The following is a 19,083-nucleotide window of genomic DNA, read 5'->3' as shown; positions in this document are numbered from 1 at the left end:
CCTACACCAGCTGGAGAACACTTCCTGTCAGCATAGGTAGGGTCTACATTGAAGCACTACAATGCCAGAGCATTTCAAGCTTAGAGAAGCCCTAAAACCCAGATCCTCATATAGGAAACCTGTTACAAAGCAGGGAATTAAACCTGGGTCTCCCAAAATCTTATTCACTGAACCATCCTTCACAACAACCTACCACCATTCACTGGAATTGTGTTGAAGCCTGCTCATCTGCAGCTAGCAGCGTGTGTATTTGGGGTGACATGCAGCGGTCCCTAGGGGTCTGATCCTGCTCCCACTGGAGTCTAGGGGTTCTTTGCCATTGACTTCAACAGAAGCAGAACTGGGATCTATGCCCAGACAGTCGTGCTATGTGCCTCTTTGACAGATAGTCATGAAAATGCTGTGAAACTCAGGGCAATTAAGGCTCCAACTGAGGTCTTCCTTGTTAACGAGCCCCTTGCTGGGTTAAGTCAAAGTGCATGTCTCACTCTAGCTCAGGGGATCCCAAACGTGGTTCGTGGCTTGTTCAGGGTAAGCCCCTGGTGGGTCACAAGACGCTTTGTTTACCTGAGCGTCCGCAGGTACGGCCGGTTGCAGCTCCCAGTGGCTGCGATTTGCCGTTCCTGGCCAACGGGAGCTGTGGGAAGCAGTGTGGGCCTGGATCTGTAAAAGCAGCAAAGAGTCCTGTGGCACCTTATAGACTAACAGACATATTGGAGCAGGAGCTTTCGTGGGTGAATACCCACTTAATCAGATGCATGTAGACACCCCACCACAGACCCATGGTTAGTTTTTAACCAGTAGCCAGTTATCTGCCTGAGTTCAAATCCAAGGATTTTGGTTCTTTCAAGGTGCTTAATTTTGACTATCAAACACAGAACAGGGTCACAGGACATTTAAGTACTGGAAATGTCAAAGATCACGTGAACGTAAGAATCTAAGTTATTTGATCAGAGATCATTTCAGAGACTATAGCATACCTCCCTCGTGACATCATAGCATTACACATCTGGGTAGGTGTATTACCAGTTGGCCTTCCTCTCATTTGTTAAGTGAAGAATATCATGAATAAGGCTCTACTTGAATCTCAGGATGATCATCAAATAGCTGTGGCTGCGTTGTGGACAAGACGTGAAAATGGCGGAAAAGTAATAATGGACCTTTATTAATTGCGGTAACTTGGAAAAGCCAGAGAAGACCTGCTTGTTTAAGAAAAAAATCCTGGAACAATATAAACACTCAACTACTAGGTTATGCCTGCTAATTTTTTTGATAACCAGACATTTTGCTGCAACTATATTAAAGTCATTAATGTGTGGGGTTGTCAACCCCCAGCCCTGGAGCACCTGTAGAGTTGGTGCCTATGCATGCAAACACATTTTCTAAATACATTCACAGAGTAGCCACATATGTGAGAGGGAAATGTCCAGTCTTCACTGCTTTTGAAGAAGGCAAATTCAGTCTTTTCTACTTGTTTTGCATCCCTTCCAAACTGTGTTTTCACAATAGTCGCTGTGGGTGGAAAAAGGAGCTGGGAGACAAAGAGGGAGCATATTTCTGTAGCACTTCTCTCTACATCCTTATCCAATGCCTCCAGCAGTCAATAGGAGTCTGTCCACTACCCTTAATAGGAGTTGGGTCAGACCCCTAGTATTTTTCCTCATGGAAATAGACAAACCTGGATGTAAACTGTTTTCCCCCCAATCCACATCCCCTATGTTATGCTTACCTCAAGCTCTGTTCTGAGGAAAGGATCTGGAGCATCCAGAGATTTCTTGGAGGTTTGTGCCTGTCCTTTATCAGCTGATCGTCTGCAAGCTGTGGGGGAAAAAAAATCACTGTTTCTTAACTCCCTTCAAAGAGAGCCTTTTACTTTGTCTTGGAGAAGAATGGCACCTGACCTCCCATTCTGACCTTGGACAGTAAACAAGATCTGAAATGGAGCACAGTGGTCTCAGCTACAGTCCCAAGCCAATATTCAGTGAGACCGAGACAACACAGACTCTCTTTTAAAGGGGCTTGGGTGGAACAACAGAATGAGAAAGAATGCCTTTGTTTAACCTGCAATGTCTATACCCTTACCCTCGTACGGTTCAGCGAGCGATGCTACACTGCCAATTCTTTTGCCACATAGAACGACCATCCTATTTAAAAGAGATTGATTAAAAACAAATCCTTGGCATATTCAGAACACTGAGAAATTCAGCAATTAAGGAATTATATTTTTTCATAGGAAAAATAATTCAGCCTTTTGATTACAGTTTACAATGAACATTTTCCTAGTTGAGTAAAATGACATCTTGAAATGAGTCGGTATTTTGGCTTATGTAAAAATGTAACGTGTAGAGTGAAGTTGGTCTCACGGGGCCAAATCTGTGCTCTGTAGGTTCTTACCCGCCCCACCCTATCACTAGAGTATCTGAGTACCTTCTTGCAGTGCATTGATCAAGGTGACTAACACTGGGTTGTTTTGCTAGGGTTTTATTTAAATGTACATGTTCCTCTATGTTTGTTAGAGAAGGCCGGTCAAAGAAATGCACCTTGCACCAGGACTGGGAGGTTGGGGAGGATTGTGATGGTCCCGAGTTCCTGGGGGAAATTCATTCCACAGATTGTAGCCCTGAGTAAGCAAACTATTTGTGCTACATTGCATCCTTCCAGCAAGAATATTTGATGGTTTTAATCTAACTTCTCTGTGTGTGTGCTGTGAGCATAACAGGATCCATAATACAAAGGATGCAAAGGTGACTGAAAACTACCTTTTCCCCCAACCCAAGCATGCTGTGCTCCCAAGCTGCAGCTCACTATGGGGACTGGGGTATCCAGAATCTGTTAGCGAGCAGGTGATATAAAATTCGCTATTTCCAAAACATTCTAGTCTCCTCTTTCCTTTTCAGGCACAGAAAGGCTGATTCCGGGAGCAGCAGAAGGAAACTGGGAATTCCCAATGTCCTGCTGTTTCCTCCCCTATTGGCTGCCTTACAAAGCTAAACCAAAGTTATCTCTGCACAGGAGAAGACACCCTGCCATGGTGTGAGAACAGGAAGGAAAGAAACATTAGGAGGATACAATTTTATCCCCTCTTTGCTGATGAGTTAAAGACAGTTATTACAAAACATATCATGAATGTGGAAATCAATTAATTAAAAATCACAGAACGTGCCCAACTTTGGGGGCGCATCCATTTTATTTCTAACAATAACTATCCAGACCTTCATTTATGCCTTAAAGCAGCATAGTCTAATGGGGCAAAGCACTGGCAGGAGAGTAAGATGCTACTCTAAGTTCTGTCACTGATGAGCTGTGATTTAGGCTAGTATTTTGAATGGAATCTAAGGGCTTTAAGCGCACATCTCCAAAATTTAATGTCATTCTGTGTCTCCATTTATCCCACCTATAACTCTGGCCTGCTTCCCAGAGGCTCTCCCATCTGTATTTTTACCAGGAGAGGAATATCTGAACACTAATATGTAGCAGCGATCTCCACAATTTGTATCAAAGAACCAAAATGAACAGCAGTTCCTTTTTTTTTTTTGCTGCCATACCTGCGTGTGTGTTGTTATATCTGCCAGCTGGTGGCCAGACATTGGCATGGACTTGTCTAATTAGTAGTAAGGTTTGATTTATTACGGTGAAATGCTCCCTTCCTGTGAAGAAGCCTCACAGTATGGGTGGGGAGGAGTGCTCTGGAAACCCTGCAAGTTAAAGCTGGTGGCATGCCTCCAGGATAAGAAAGAGCTTTGCAAGGACAGACAGCATGTAGGGTGCAGCCTTCAAACTGTGGGGATGAAGGGTTTGAGGTGCATGAGGGGTTCCAGGCTGAGGTAGGGGGCTGGGGCTGAGGGATTTCAGAGTGTGGAGGGGGCTGTGGGTTGAGGCAGGGGGTTGGGATACAGAAGGGGGTATGGGCTCTGGGCTGGGGCCAGGGATGAGGGCTTTGGTGTACAAGAGGAGGCTCTGGGTTTGGGAGGGGCTCAGGGCTTGGACAGGGCATTGGGGCTCGAGGTTGAGATGCAGGCTTATCTCAGGCAGCTCCCAGTCAGTGGCGCAGCAGAGGAGCTAAGGCAGGCTGCCTGTGTGTCCTGGGGCACTGTGCTGCACCCCGGAAGTGGCCAGCAGGTCCGGCTCCTAGGCGATGAGGGGACCAGGAAGCTCCATGGTACGTGCTGCTCTTGCCTGCTGGCACCGCCCCCCAGCTCCCATTGGCTGGGAACTGGCCAATGGGAGTGCGGAGCCGGTGCTCAGGGAGGGGGTAGCGTGCAAAGCCCCATGGCCCCCCCATCTAGGAGCCAGACCTGCTGGCCAGTTCCGGGGCGCAGCACGGTGCTCCAGGACAGGGAGGGGCTAGCCTGCCTAGGCTCTGCAGCATTGCTGACCTAAATTTTAACAGCTCTGTCAGTGGTGCTGCTAGAGCCACTAGAGTCCCTTTTCAACTGGCTGTTCCAGTCAATAACTGGACACCTGGTGACCCTACAGAGGACAGGACCCCCCCTGGCCTCCTGACTCCCTTGTTAGCCTGCCCGCCCTGTCAATCAGGCTGTTCTGGAGCATTGGCCTCTCCCCATTGCTCCTGAGGACTGTCAATTTCAGGGTCCTGCTTTCCCATCGACCCTTCCCCTCTCTTAGTACTGGGAGCTAGCCAGCAAGCCAACCTTCCATCCCCCTGCCCCCCAGGTTTTAGTTAGGGGCCAACAGTCTTCTTACATTTGTTTTTCTAGGCCATGCTTTACAGTGTTTTGATTATTTTGATGGCGGACATTGTATGTGATTGTCCATCACTTGTCCCGAGGGCTTGGCCAGGCTGGCTGTATTAACGAGAGAGTAATTTTATAATGCAGCTGCATCCCACCCCAAGGCAATACTGCCTGTAACAGCACAAGAGGCACTGGAAACCAGAGGCGTGATGCCAGCCCACTGCTGTTCTTCCTCCTTCTCATGCAATTGTAGAAAATTCCATTTGTTTTTTACCTATTTTTTAAAGGGAGCGTGAAAAAGCAATTTGCGATAAAGTGGAAGAGGGAATGCACCCAGAGATGTGTGAACTGACACATCAAGGACTGCACTGCCTCTGCTGTGTCTACTTGATCCCCAGTGCTATTAACAGGCCCAGAGTGACAGCATAAGGGAATGCTAAAAAACCTTTCAGAAAAACTCTGGAAGGATATTAGACCTTGGGCTTCTGGGTTTAAATCCGTCTCAAGTTCCAGATGTGACCTAATGTGGGGGGCAGATTATCCCCCCTCTGCAACTGTCGGGTTCTTACACCTTCCTCTAAAGACCTGGCTCTGCCCCGGTCAGAGCCAGGACACAGGTCTAGATGGACCTTTGGTCGGATGCAGTCTGGCAGTTCTGAGTTCCTAATATTAAGGGCTAGACTATGGCTTTGCTACATAGCCTCTGTATGGAGCAGCGTGTTGCTGCTGTGCCCCAGGAATGGGTTAGGGATGGAATCATTCTCCTCATGCTCTTGCAAACGGTCAAGGGAAGACAGTAATTTGCTAATGGCCTGCGCAACCCTGCTCAGCTGTGCTGGCTGGTGCCTTGTGGGCCAGGGCCAAAGCTCCACCCACTTCCCTGTCACACCACAAAGGAGAGGCCCATGTGCCCCTCCCCACCCAGAGTAAGGTCTGGATAGCCAACGCTGGGGCAGCAGGGGATTTGTATGCTCATTTTTATGCCCTTGTGCAGGGGCACAATCTAGCCCCACATGAGCAACAAAACTCCAGGGTGGATGCTGTCATGGTGTCACAACCACGCACTTGAATTGGGTCATTGGGCACTGAGAAGTACATATATGTATGGGAGTATAACTGACTATCCTGGAGTCTCTTATTAATTGCTATTTTAACACCTTGATTAATGACTCTGAATTGTGTAGATAGGGCCTTATCCCTACACATCTCATCATCTTCATAGATTCATAGAATATCAGGGTTGGAAGTGACCTCAGGAGGTCATCTAGTCCAACCCCTGCTCACACAGCAAGACCAACCCCAACTAAATCATCCCAGCCAGGGCTTTGTCAAGCCTGACCTTAAAACCTCTAAGGAAGGAGATTCCACCACCTTCCTAGGTAACCCATTCCAGTACTTCATCGCCCTCTAGTGAAAAAGGTTTTCCTAATATCCAACCTAATCCTCCCCCACTGCAACTTGAGACCATTACTCCTTGTTCTGTCATCTGGTACCACTGAGAACAGTCTAGATCCATCCTCTTGGAACCCCCTTTCAGGTAGTTGAAAGCAGCTATCAAATGCCCCCTCATTCTTCTCTTCTGCAGACTAACAATCCCAGTTCCCTCAGCTCTCCTCATAAGTCATGTGCTCCAGGGCCCTAATCATTTTGTTGCCCTCCACTGGACTCTTCCCAATTTTTCCACATCCTTCTTGTAGTGTGGGGCCCAAAACTGGACACAGCATTCCAGATGAGGCCTCACCAATGTTGAATAGAGGGGAATGATCACGTCCCTCGATCTGCTGGCAATGCCCCTACTTATACAGCCCAAAATGCTGTTAGCCTTCTTGGTAGCAAGGGCACACTGTTGATTCATATCCAGCTTCTCATCCACTGTAACCCCCAGGTCCTTTTCTGTAGAACTGCTTCCTAGCCATTCGGTCCCTAGTCTGTAACAGTGAATGGGATTCTTCTGTCCTAAGTGCAGGACTCTGCACTTGTCCTTGTTGAACCTCATCAGGTTTCTTTTGGCCCAGTCCTCTAATTTGTCTAGGTCCCTCTGTATGCTATCCCTACTCTCCAGTGTATCTACCACTCCTCCAAGTTTAGTGTCATCTGCAAACTTGCTGAGAGTGCAGTCCACGCCATCCTCCAGATCGTTAATGAAGATATAGAACAAAACCGGCCCCAGGACCGACTCTTGGGGCACTCCGCTTGAAACCGTCTGCCAGCTAGACATGGAGCCATTGATCACTACCCGTTGAGCCTGACAATCTAGCCAGCTTTCTATCCACCTTATAGTCCATTCATTCAGCCCATACTTCTTTAACTTGCTGGCACGAATACTGTGGGAGACCGTATCAAAAGCTTTGCTAGTCAAGGAATAACACGTCCACTGCTTTCCCCTCATCCACAGACCCAGTTATCTCCTCATAGAAGGCAATTAGGTTAGTCAGGCATGACTCACCCTTGGTGAATCCATGCTGGATCCCGGGATGGGGGCATGGTCATGGGGGGGGTCCCATGCCCCCCCTTTAGCTGGTGCAGCATACCGGTATGAACTGAATTCTACTTGCACCACTGTTTAAAAAATAAACAAATACTCCAAGTGGGAGGGATGAGACCCAGAAGGGGAGATTTTCAGTAGAGAGAATCAACAAGGTGAGGAAGAGTGGAAGAGAGAGTCTGGAAGAGGGGATGAGAAACAGAAGGGCAGAAACATTAATTAGAAGAGAAACAAGCACAGACATACAGCGAGAGAAGAGAAGAAAAAACATGGATAACTGATAAAGTGCAGAATTAAAGACACAGTACATTACAATTTATAACATATAAAAACTAGGTTTAAAACATTATATAGGTTGCAGAGTCAAGCACACACAAACTGATTACATAGAAGACAGCTACATAAAATGAACATTATCCGGAAATGCCAGATTTAGTTGCCTGTGCAACCTTAATTTAGCCCACTAGAGCACGTGCATTATGATAGTCTTTATTTATATGATCACATACTATTTCTTCCACCAGATGCTTGGCTCCATTAGTACAAAGGATGGACTCACAAGAAAGCCAAATTCAATTGCATGGGCGACTGTAAATTAGCATTTCTTAACTGTAGAGGCTTGACTTTCCCCAACCTAAATGGTCTTTTAGTGAAGCTTTTTGTATGGAACCATTTATGTGTCCCACCTTTGAGCTCATGTTACACATGGTGCCCCATGGCTGGACATTGGCAGACTGAGGGTATGTCTACCCAACAGCTAGAAACCCACAGCTGGCCTGTGCCAGCTGACTCAGGCGATTAGGGCTCGAGCTGCAGGGCTGTTTCATTGCTGTTTAGACTTTAGGGCTTGGGCTGGAGCCGAGGCTCTTAGACCCTCCCACCTCACAGTGTCCTAGAGCCAGGGCTCCAGCCCAAGCCTAGACATCTACACAGCAATGAAACAGCCCTGCAGCCCGAGCACTGGCCAGCCATCGGTTTTTCTTTGTTGTGCAAACATAACCTGAGAGGTAAGCGTGAGTATGCCGAGTGCCTCGAGGTTCCGGTGCACGATTGTTAGCAATTTAACGGAACAAAATTTGGCCCAGTGGCAAGTAGTTCAGATACAAACACACACTGGGGTGGCATATTTGACATATATTTTTTCAACAGGCTTAATTTTCTAAGATGTAGGAAATTTAAACCATTTTTTCCAAAATTTCCCAAGGCAAAGCCCTTAAAGCCAAACACTTTTTATATTCTTGGCCTCCTCACAGTTTCCTCCAGCCTCCCCTGGTTTAGCTGGCTGACTGTGGGCTGGGAAGAGATACTAGGCAGCTATTGTGGCTGAGAAGGAAACACAAAGCAAGAGGGTGGCTGGCAAGCTGTGGGAGGTGACAGTGGGCCCTCCTAGGGCAGCTAGAGCTGTGGAGACCACAGATGAGGATGACCAGAATCTGCACTAGAAGGCTTGAATCATAGTCAGTTCCATGCTAGGAAGAGGCAAAGAACTGTGATGGGCACTGATTTGCAGTTCAGAGGCCAGATTCCCCATTCCTCCGGAGCCGTGTTTGTTGCAGAAAAGGAGGAGGGTGAAGGGTGGCCCTAGGCCAACTCTCACAGCTACCAGGGCAATGGAGTATGGGACATAAGCAAGTGCACTGCACTCTGGCCATTCTCAGCTAGTGTCTATTCCATTGGGGGGGGGGGGTTATTGCAGCTGCATGTAAGCTAGAGCAACCTTGAGGCTGCTCTGCGTTACACCAGAGGTGGTGTAGAGCTTTGTTGCTGCTTTACACCCTCCCCCCCCCCCCAGGAAACACTCTTATGCAGGAAGAGTTCCTGGGAGGCCATTTCTCCTGGGGGGAAGAGCCCTTTTAGGCAACTGCAGTGGTGTAAAGGTACCTCGATGGACAAGAAACTCTGGCCACAGTGGGGCAGAATGTGTGCAGCCAAAGCCTCCTGGGGATAACTATTGGTGTAGCAGGGGAAAAAGCCAGTAGCTGAGCCTGGTAGAAAATCTTCATAAGACAGTAAGATTTAACACAAAGAGCTGAGAGCATGAAGCCATTTGTTAATCTCTGTATATTACTGGCAGTGGCTGATTGTCACATCTGTCTGTAAACGCTGTGTTAATTGAACTGAGTCCAAGTCCACATAAGATTCATGATTAGTGTTTCCTCATCACTGAGATCAAGTAGATTATACCTGGGGGAAAGAACCCTCCTGGGGCCTACATTTCATGCTGCCAATAAAGCTTTAACCCGGTCATTGTCCCTTGCTGGGTCATTGTCCGCTATTGCATCCAGAAACTTTGTGAGATTCACTTCCCTCATTCCACCCCTGCAGTTGCCTCTTTAATTATCAAACTCAAACACTTTGGGGAAAGTCGCAGGTTAGTATTTGAACTGGGTTTTGTTTTTAAACTTTTTGTACTTACTCACAGTCGCGCACACAAAGGAATCTAAACCACAGGAGATAAAGATAAAGAAAACCATTTGGAAAGAAGCATTGGTGTTATCCCTCACAAGTGACAGAAAATAAAATGGAATCCTTCCAAGCCTGATTAAAACCTAACTTGGGTGCTTGAAACATTTAAAAAAATGGATCCCTATCCCCTAAGGCTAGTTTAAAGGTCATTGTCCGCCGAGATGCCTACAAAACACTTGACAGTCATTAGGCAGCGAGTGTCCCGCAACTGCTGACCAGTGTTGCCTCACTGTTGCCTTATGCTTACTCAGTTGGCTCTTGTCTTATATCGGGACTGTAACCTCTTTGGGGCAGGACTGTCTTTTTTGTTCTGTGCTTGTACAGTGCCTAGGGCAAGGGCGTCTGGTCCATGCCTGGGGCTCCTAAGTGCTACAAATACAAAGTAATAGATAATTTAAATTTCTGGTCCAAGGGGCCTATATTGCCTCTTTGCTTGGGAGCCATCATGCACAGGTGTCAGAGTCATTGATGCATCCTTTTCTCATTAAAGCTCTTGTGTTGTGTCTGCACAAGTGGCTGGGTCCTTGGACAAAAGGATGAAAGACCCCAGTCACCTGGCATCCTTGGGAAGGGAAAAGACATTGAGACAGAAGAAAATATGGTAGCTTCAGTGTCACCATGTCTGGAGTGTCTCACAACTAAGCATGCCAATCTCGGGTCAGGACTATGAGAAAACAGGGCACACCACCCCAGTCTGGTACTATGTTCTAGTGTTAGATTTCACCAAGTCAGTAACAAATGTGTGCTCCTGGACTACTATATTAGTCTCACCATGGAGCCACAGACAGTCATCTTAGGGGACCCCAGCCAAGCTTGCCACCCAGACAAACTGGACTTAATGATATGGTCACAGAAACCAATATCACATTGTACCAGCCAGTCACTTATCCCAGGTCAAGGTATATTTCAGATCTCACCGAAAAGAATGCTGCAGTCAATGCTTTAGTAAACTAAACTAAAGATTTATTAGATAAGAAAAGAGAGTTATTAAAGTATGTAAAATACATTACAGATGAATCAGAGTTTGTAAATCCAATATAATGGCAAAGATGTAGTAATTTGTTAGTTTTCCATAAGTCTCTCAGGACTTTCCAAATTGGCTCTGGGGATTGTGTTTAGTATGCTCCCTGACCACATCCAGATAGATCAGAGATGCAGAACTTCTTCCAAGATTCCTTCTTATCGTTGAAAACAGTCTGACAAGTGTTTTTGGCACAGCATGGCTCCGTAGACTTCACAATGTTGATCACTTGATGACCCTTGCTTTGAAGTTAACATTCTACTTCCTATGCATACATAAGTAATTCAGTTACAGTGATTTACATAATGCAATTGCCGGCCATTCAGATGATTGTATATATTAAACAAATTCTCATCCAAATGCTAGCACGGCTTTTGATCTAGGGTTATCTAATCATAGGGCATACATAATACATACAGAATCAATAAGTTACAGACAATAGCACCACCATTAGCTTTTCACTAGTTTTCAAGCATTTAGGGCAAATGCCATGTACATGTAATGTGATAACATCGCCCCTTTGTTCTATTTTGACAGGTGAATGGGCCTGTGCCTTTGATTTGAGCTGGCTCCTGGGTAGGCAGAGTCATATCCTGGAATTAATTTTTTTTTGACAAAATTTCTCAAGAACTTTTCCTCCTAGAAGGTAATTTGCCTTTGGAATTCTCTGCTCCAGGTGGCTGACAGATTCCACCATACTGGAATCCAACAAGAAAAGGACTGATAGTTACTTGTATCTCAGTGGGAACATAAATGGTATTTGATCTCTCCCTGTAGGAGAAAGATAAATGAATCAGGTTGGGTTAAACGAGAACCACCACTACACCCCATTCCCAGCCGGAATTTAGTTCATCCCTTGAACTGGGCACTTTAAGCTTTGGACAGTGCTTGCGTGATGATGCAGCACCCTTTCCCCCAAGGCTCCTGGAAGGGAGAAAATCTAAAGATGCTTCTCCTACAGCCTCTTACCAGTTTACTTCTTCCATTTCTTACCTGCCATGGCAGGTCTGCTTCAGATAAGGGGAGACAGTGGGACTCCTATCTCCCCCTGGCACTGGGGATGTGAAAGGTCTGTTGTCTCCATCTCCTGATTCCAGGGTGCTGATAGCCAGACACACTCTTTGCCCTCTTCTGACAGCTATTCCACTCTGGGGACAATGCCTGCCGGTGACTTGCCAAAGCCCTTTCTGCAAGAGCCCCCTGCTCTGCTTCCTTCATACATACCAGGCAACTGCTCCTCTGGACTGAGGACACCACCAAGAACTCCTTGCTCCCCATTCATGCCACAACTTTGTCTTGCACAGACCTGACCCTACGTGAGCAGTGGGGCCTAGAAATTTGGTAGCATTGGTAACTGTGGCAAGTCCCCCCAATCCTTGTCCTAGAGGTAGTTGAACTACTGGGTGTGGTCTTCAGGGAGAAGCGAGAATTTCATGCAATCTGTTGATTTTTTTCTAATTTTTGAGAGAAAGTTTGAAATTTTGATAAATTTTAATTAAAAAAAGAAGCAAGATTTGAAAAACGTCATCCAGTTCTACCTTGGCTTCAGAGACTCTGCCACCTAAAGCCTCACAGATATTCAGCACCGTCCTTCAGGAGGGACCCTACTCACTCACATATAGGAAGACAACAATGAACAAACCCTTTCCCCAGCTTCCAGCAGTACTCAGGTGCAAGGTAATGCAGTTCAATAGACATCTCAGCATTCAATATTTCAGATAACACTATCATCAGCAAGAAACAGAGAGGCTTAGTGACAGGACTCTAATACAAACATACTGCAAGGCCAAAAGCTTGGCAAGATAGAAACTCCATTTGCCAGTGCCAGTGACTTGGTGGAATTGAACTAAATGGATAGAGATGACCCAGAAAACAACTTGGATGACCCAGAATAGGGGCTGCAAAAAAACAAACAAAAAACGCCACACAACCTTTACTCATCGTGCATTAGCAAGATCTATAAATCATGAACTTCCAAGACTTCCAAATGGGGGAGTGGAGCAGTAAATACTAGGATCCCAGTATATGAAGTGCATTGGGAATCTATGGAATAAAAATCATGATAAGATAATCATTTGTACTGCAGTAGGCCCTAAAAGCCCCCACTGAGACATGCTAGGCACTGTACAGAGACCAAGTAAGAGACTAAGTTCTTTAGGGCAGGCACACTCTAACAAATAAGACAGACAAGGAAATAGCTCAGGGGTTTGAGCATTGGCCTGCTAAACCCAGGGTTGTGAGCTCACTCCTTGAGGAGGTCACTTAGGGATCTAGGGCAAAATCAGTACTTGGTCCTGCTAGTGAAGGCAGGGGACTGGACTTAGTAATCCTTTAGGGTTCCTTCCAGCTCTATAAGATAGGAAATATGTTTCACAGAATAGGCACAGAGCAATAAAGTGGCATTCCAAGACATGCAGGTTGCTTTGTGGCAGAACCAATAATTGTACACAGATCTTCCCAGGCCCATGATTCACCACAGCTAATGATAAATGGATACATTCTATTTTGCTTTTTATTGCTACTGTCAAACAAGTTGGACAGGCCTTCACCAAAAACCATGGTAGCCATTTAAAAAAATTAACCCAATGAACACAAATTGTATGTTCCTTGTCAGGCTTTATGACTTCAGTGAATCATAGGTAGTGTGCCCCTAGAAAGAGAACAGGTTAAAAGCTTGAGACAGGATTTAGACGGCTCTAAGCAATATAGCCTGTGACATCATTCTCCTGATTCCTGCCAGGAACAGGGGAAGTTCTTGCGATGTGACCCAGGCTTGCCGGGGTCAGCTGACTTGAGCTTGTGGGGCTCAGACTACATGGCTATCAAACTGCACTGTAAACATTCAGGCCCAGGCCCATGGGCATTTTATTGCAGTGTAGACATAACTTTATACTGCACACTAACGCTATGGAAACAATTTGGAGCCATATAACTTCTCTGAAGAGTAATCTAAATTTATTGTCAATAAGAAAAAACTATCAAGAAATATAAGACAGAAAGGGGAGAAATAAATAAATGTCTAAATCTAAAGCAGTTTATATGGGCCCTATTACTGAGCATCTCCCAGCCTTTAACATATGTTTCTCATCACCACCCCTGTGATATAGGGATTATCCTAATTTTACAGATGGAAACTGAGGCAGAGAGCGGTCCAAGTGATTTCCTGATCGTCACAGAAGTCTGTGGCAGAATAGAACTGAACCTAAGCTAGACTAGTACCCCAACCACTGGCCCCCGCTTTCCTGGAAAGTCACAAGTGTAACTTTAGCGCCCTAGTGGCCAAGATGGAGTCTGCTCTGCAGGCAGCTCTGGCCAAGAAAAGGCGCGCCCAGGAATGCAGCAGGAAAAATCCCTTCCACCTCAGAGGCACCTGTTCCAACCCCTCCCAGAGTGAACACAACCACCACAGGAAAAAGTATAATGGATATAACAAAGGGAGATATTTATTACAGAGGGATGAGAGAAGAAATACAACAGAGGAAATATAAGGAGAGCAGTAGAACAGGGTTGCATCCAAACCAAGGCCCCACAGGCCCATGTGGTAGCACAGTCTGGAAGGGCAGACACTGAGGGTATGGCTACACTTACATTTGTGCAGCGCTGGGAGTTACAGCTGTGTTCGTACAGCTGTGTAGGGCCAGCGCTGCAGTGTGGCCACACTGACAGCTACCAGTGCTGCAGTGTGGCCACATTTGCAGCATTTGCAGCGCAGTTGGGAGTGGTGCATTGTGGGCAGCTATCCCACAGAGCACTTCATCCCATTTTGGCGCTGTGGGTTGTGGGAAGGGAACGGAGGGTGCAGGTCTTTTTCCGCTTCCTGTTCCAACGCCCCGTGGTGCTTTGCTACACATTCCAAGCAGTTTGGCACCATTGTGAGTCTGCAGCGCAATTTCTGTTACAAATGGAGCCCGAGCTGCTGAGGACCTTGCTGATGAATGTTGCCAGCACATCATGCATGGCAGTTGAGCTATTCCTTCAGCTCCAAGTGACAGTGAGGAGTCAGACTATGATATTGATTCGCCTGACGCGCAAGACACTAAATTGTTTGTTGCAGTAATGGACGTGCTCAGCACCGTGGAATGCCACCTCTGGGCTCGGGAAATGAGCACTGAGTGGTAGGATCACATCGTCCTGCAAGCCTGGGATGACGAGCAGTGGCTGCAGAACTTTCGGATGAGAAAAGCACTTTCATGGGACTGTGTGCTGAGCTCGCCCCTACCCTGCGGCGCGGGACATGAGATTGAGAGCTGCCCTGCCAGTGGAAGAAGCGGGTGGCTATTGCAATCTGGAAGCTGGCAACTCCAGACAGCTACCGATCAGTGGCGAACCAGTTTGGAGTGGGAAAGTCGACGTTGGAATAGTGTTGATGCAAATTTGCATGGCCATTAATCGCACCCTGCTAAGAAGAACCATGACTCTGGGGAACGTGCAGGACATTGGGATGGCTTTGCACAAATGGGTTTCCCTAACTGTGGAGGGGCACATAGATGGGACGCATATTCCTATTCTGGCACCACCCCACCTGGCATCCGAGTACATTAATCACAAGGGTATTTCTCTGTGGTTCTCCAAGCGCTTGTGGATCACCGTGGGCGTTTCACTGACATTTACTCAGGATGGCCTGGAAAGGTGCACGATGCCGCATCTTTCGGAACAGTGCCCTGTTCAGGAAGCTGCTGGCCGGGACTTTTTTCCCAGACCGCAAGATCACAGTAGGGGATGTCGAATGCCCATTGTGATCCTTGGAGACCCCGCTTACCTCTTAATGCCATGGCTCATGAAACCGTATATAGGAAGCTGACAGGAGCAAGGACTGGTTCAACTACAGGCTGAGCCGGTGCAGAATGATTGTGGAGTGTGCTTTTGGCCGTTTAAAAGCGCGCTGGAGGTGTCTCTACGGGAAGCTAGATTTGGGGGTATCATAACCTATTCCCAGATTTGGACCTTAGCGTCCAAAATATGGGGGTTAGCATGAAAACCTCCAAGCTTAGTTACCAGCTTGGACCTGGGTAAAGCTGCCACCACCCAAAAAATTAGAGTGTCTTGGGGCACTCTGATCCCCCAAAAACCTTCCCTGGGGACCCCAAGGCCCAAATCCCTTGAGTCTCACAACAAGGAAATAAACCATTTCCTTCCCCCCCTCCAGGTGTTTCCCTCCCTGGGTTCCTGGAGAGAGACACAGAAGCAAGCTCCGTGAATCTAAACAGAGGGATTCCACCCTCTCTATTTCCAGTTCTGGAAACAGAAGTACTTCCCTCTTCACCCAGAGGGTATGCAAAGTCAGGCTATTAAATCTAACACACACAGATTTCCCCCTGACTTCTTCCTCCCACCAATTCCCTGGTGAGCTGCAGACTCAATTTCCTGGAGTTCCCCACCAAAGAAAAACTCCAACAGGTCTTAAAAGAAAGCTTATATAAAAGAAAGAAAAAATACAATAAAATGGTCTCTCTATATTAGGTGACAAATACAGGGTCAATTGCTTAAAAGAAATATGAATAAACAGCCTTATTAAAAAGAATACAATTCAAAACACTCCAGCAATTACACACCTGTAATACAAAAAAAAAACATATAAATCACTATCTGATCTTTGTACTCACAACTTGGAAACAGAAGATTAGAAAGCAGGAAACAGAAATCCTCTCATAGCCGAGAGAGAGACAGGCAGAAGACCAGAACAAAGGACTCAGACACAAACTTCCCTCCACCCCCAGATTTGAAAGTCTTGTTTCCTGTTTGGTCCTCTGGTCAGGTGTTTCAGGTTACTTCTTTCCAGGTGAAAGAGACATTAACCCTTAGCTATCTATTATGACAGGGGGAAAGCAGCATCTCCGCTGTTATATCCACGTGCTGTACCCTCCATAATATTTGTGAAGGGAAGGGTTGAAAGATTCAGTGAGGAATGGACCTCCGAGGTTCGACGCCTAGAGGCTGAATTTGCACAGCCAGAGAGCAGGGCTACTAGAGAGGCCCAGCAAAGGCTTCAAGGATTAGGGATGCCTTAAGGGAGCAATTTGAGGCTGAAAGCCAACAGTAATGTTTAGTGCCTTTGCTGTGCCCGTTTTTTCCCTTGGGATACAGTATTTCTCACTTTCTGCAATAATAAAAAATGTTTTAAAAGCCAAGAAATCATTTATTCAAAATACAGTACATAAAGGACAGGGGGGGAGGGTGGTGGACTGTACATTCAGAGGTTTGAGTATGTCCTGCTTGGATTGCTGTTCAATGCCTGCTGCACTTCAGGATTAATATGTTGCATCGTGATGGGGGTTGAGTGCATAGGGTAAGGGTTGTAGTTCTCAGGGCTGGTAGGTGAACGTACAGGTGTTGGGGGCAGCTGGTGGTGGTAAGAAGCAGGCTGCTGGAGAAAGGTGTTTTGTGCAAACACTGGGGAACAAGGGAGAGAGCTTTGGGAGGGGTGGGGGTTACCACGGTACTGATCTGCCTGCATGGCTACGAGGGACTGCATACAGTCCGTTTGGCAAGCCAGGAGGCTTATCAGCTGCTTTGTGCTTTTCTTGGTAGCCAATTCCTTTCTCCTGCTCTGTGTTTGCCTCCATTCATGCATTTTCTCTCTCCAGTCATGCAGCCTCTTACTGTCTCTGGCGTACTGATTCATAACTGCTTTGATCAAATCTTCTTTTGATTTTCTAGGATTTTCCTCAAGTTCTGTAGTCTTCGCGCAGGCAGTGATAGGGCTGGAGTATTCAAGGACACTTAAAATAACAGAAAATAGAAACATTTAATACAGAGGCTACATTGTTTATTATAACAGTGAAGGAGTTTGTAGACTTTTTGTAGCATCATTTCCACATACCAAACATAGCACAGAGAGGACACGGCAGCGAAGGCATGGCGAGCAATGGGGTGAGTGTTTCTGCCACGACTTCAGCCTGAGAAGGGTAACTGCCTGAGGGCTGGGGTTTCTGTGCATTGGGGAAAGCAGAGAGCAGGTACTTGGGGACCTGCACTGGGGAAAGCAGAGGGCAGCTACTTGGGGACCTGCACTGAACAGTCATCACTACATTTTCACCAGGATTTTCTACTGCCAGATAAATCACTGCTGCGTATTACCTGGGAAGAGAGGGAGGGTCTTCTACAGCAATGTGGATTCCGCCCTGTCCCCTATGCAGCTTGCCTGTGTGCAGCAATGGTCCCCCACCCCTCGCGGCACAGTGGCGCAGACGAGTTAGCCTGACCGAGACAAGGACCACGGTGGCTCTCCCTATAAACTTGCGCAAGCACATTGCCCACGCTTTGGTTGCAACTTTTGAAGAGATTACCGAGGCCGATTACAGAGACGTGATAGACCAAATCAATGGGCTATTCCACATTTAGGCATGCATGCAGGCAGCCATAACACCCACCCTCCTCTCACAAACCATTTCCATCTTAAAAATAAAATCTGCTTACCGGGAACACGCTCCTCTGCTTCTTCTTCACCAACAAGTTCCAGCAGCTGTGACTGGCTAGCCTCCTCCTGGCTTGAGAAGAGCTCCTGGCTGCATGCCTCCTGGGACTCCAGGGTGTCTCCCTCCACCCCAGTAGCCTCACTCTCGACTTCCTCTACATCTTCCCCCACTTCTCCCTGCTCTGAACTCTCCATCGTGCTCCTTGGATTGGCAGTGGGGTCACACCCAAGTAAGGCATCCAGCTCCTTGTAAAAATGGCAGGTCGTGGGGGCAGCACCTGAGCGGCGGTTTCCCTCACAGGCTTTGCAATAGGCACTGCGCAGCTCCTTTACTTTTACCCTGCACTGAAACACGTACCGTTCAAGGCCCCTTAGCAGCAAGGACTTTGATATCTGCCCATAGGTATCATAATTTCTACGGCTGGAGCGCAGCTGTGATTGCACAGCTTCCTCACCCCAAACAGTGATGAGGTCCTGCAGCTCGGAAGTGTTCCATGCTGGGGCTCGTTTGGGGCATGGAGCATGGTCAGTGATTGATTGATTGATTGCACTCCACACCTGGCTGAGCAAACAGGAAGGGGATTTTTAAAATTCCCAGGGCATTTAAAGGGCGGGTCACCTGAGCCCAGGGCAGTGGAGTGTGAAACGATGAGCAGAGTGGCTGAAAAGTTATGCTGGGATACCTCCTAATACCCTGGAGGCCAATAAAAGCGCTTTTGGTGTCCACACTTGATGACCAGCGCTGCATCACCAGCGCTGGAATCGCTACACCCCAGGCAGACCAGGTGTACAGCCAGTGCTGCAACCAGGGAGTTGCAGCGCTGGCCGTGCTTTGCAAGTGTGGACACAGAGTGAGTTGCAGTGCTGTAACCCCATCACCAGCGCTGCAACTCTCCAGTGTAGCCATGGCCTGAGAAATGTGTCTGCACACAGAGTTCAGGAGGCCTGAGCAAAGTTCCAGTCTGGTGGTGAGTCTTGGGTGCTCCTGGTCGTCTTCGGCGCC

The sequence above is a fragment of the Gopherus evgoodei genome, chromosome 7 (assembly GCF_007399415.2).
Source record: "Gopherus evgoodei ecotype Sinaloan lineage chromosome 7, rGopEvg1_v1.p, whole genome shotgun sequence".
Classification (NCBI taxonomy): Eukaryota; Metazoa; Chordata; order Testudines; family Testudinidae; genus Gopherus; species Gopherus evgoodei.
Note: the sequence above shows the minus strand (reverse complement) of the source record.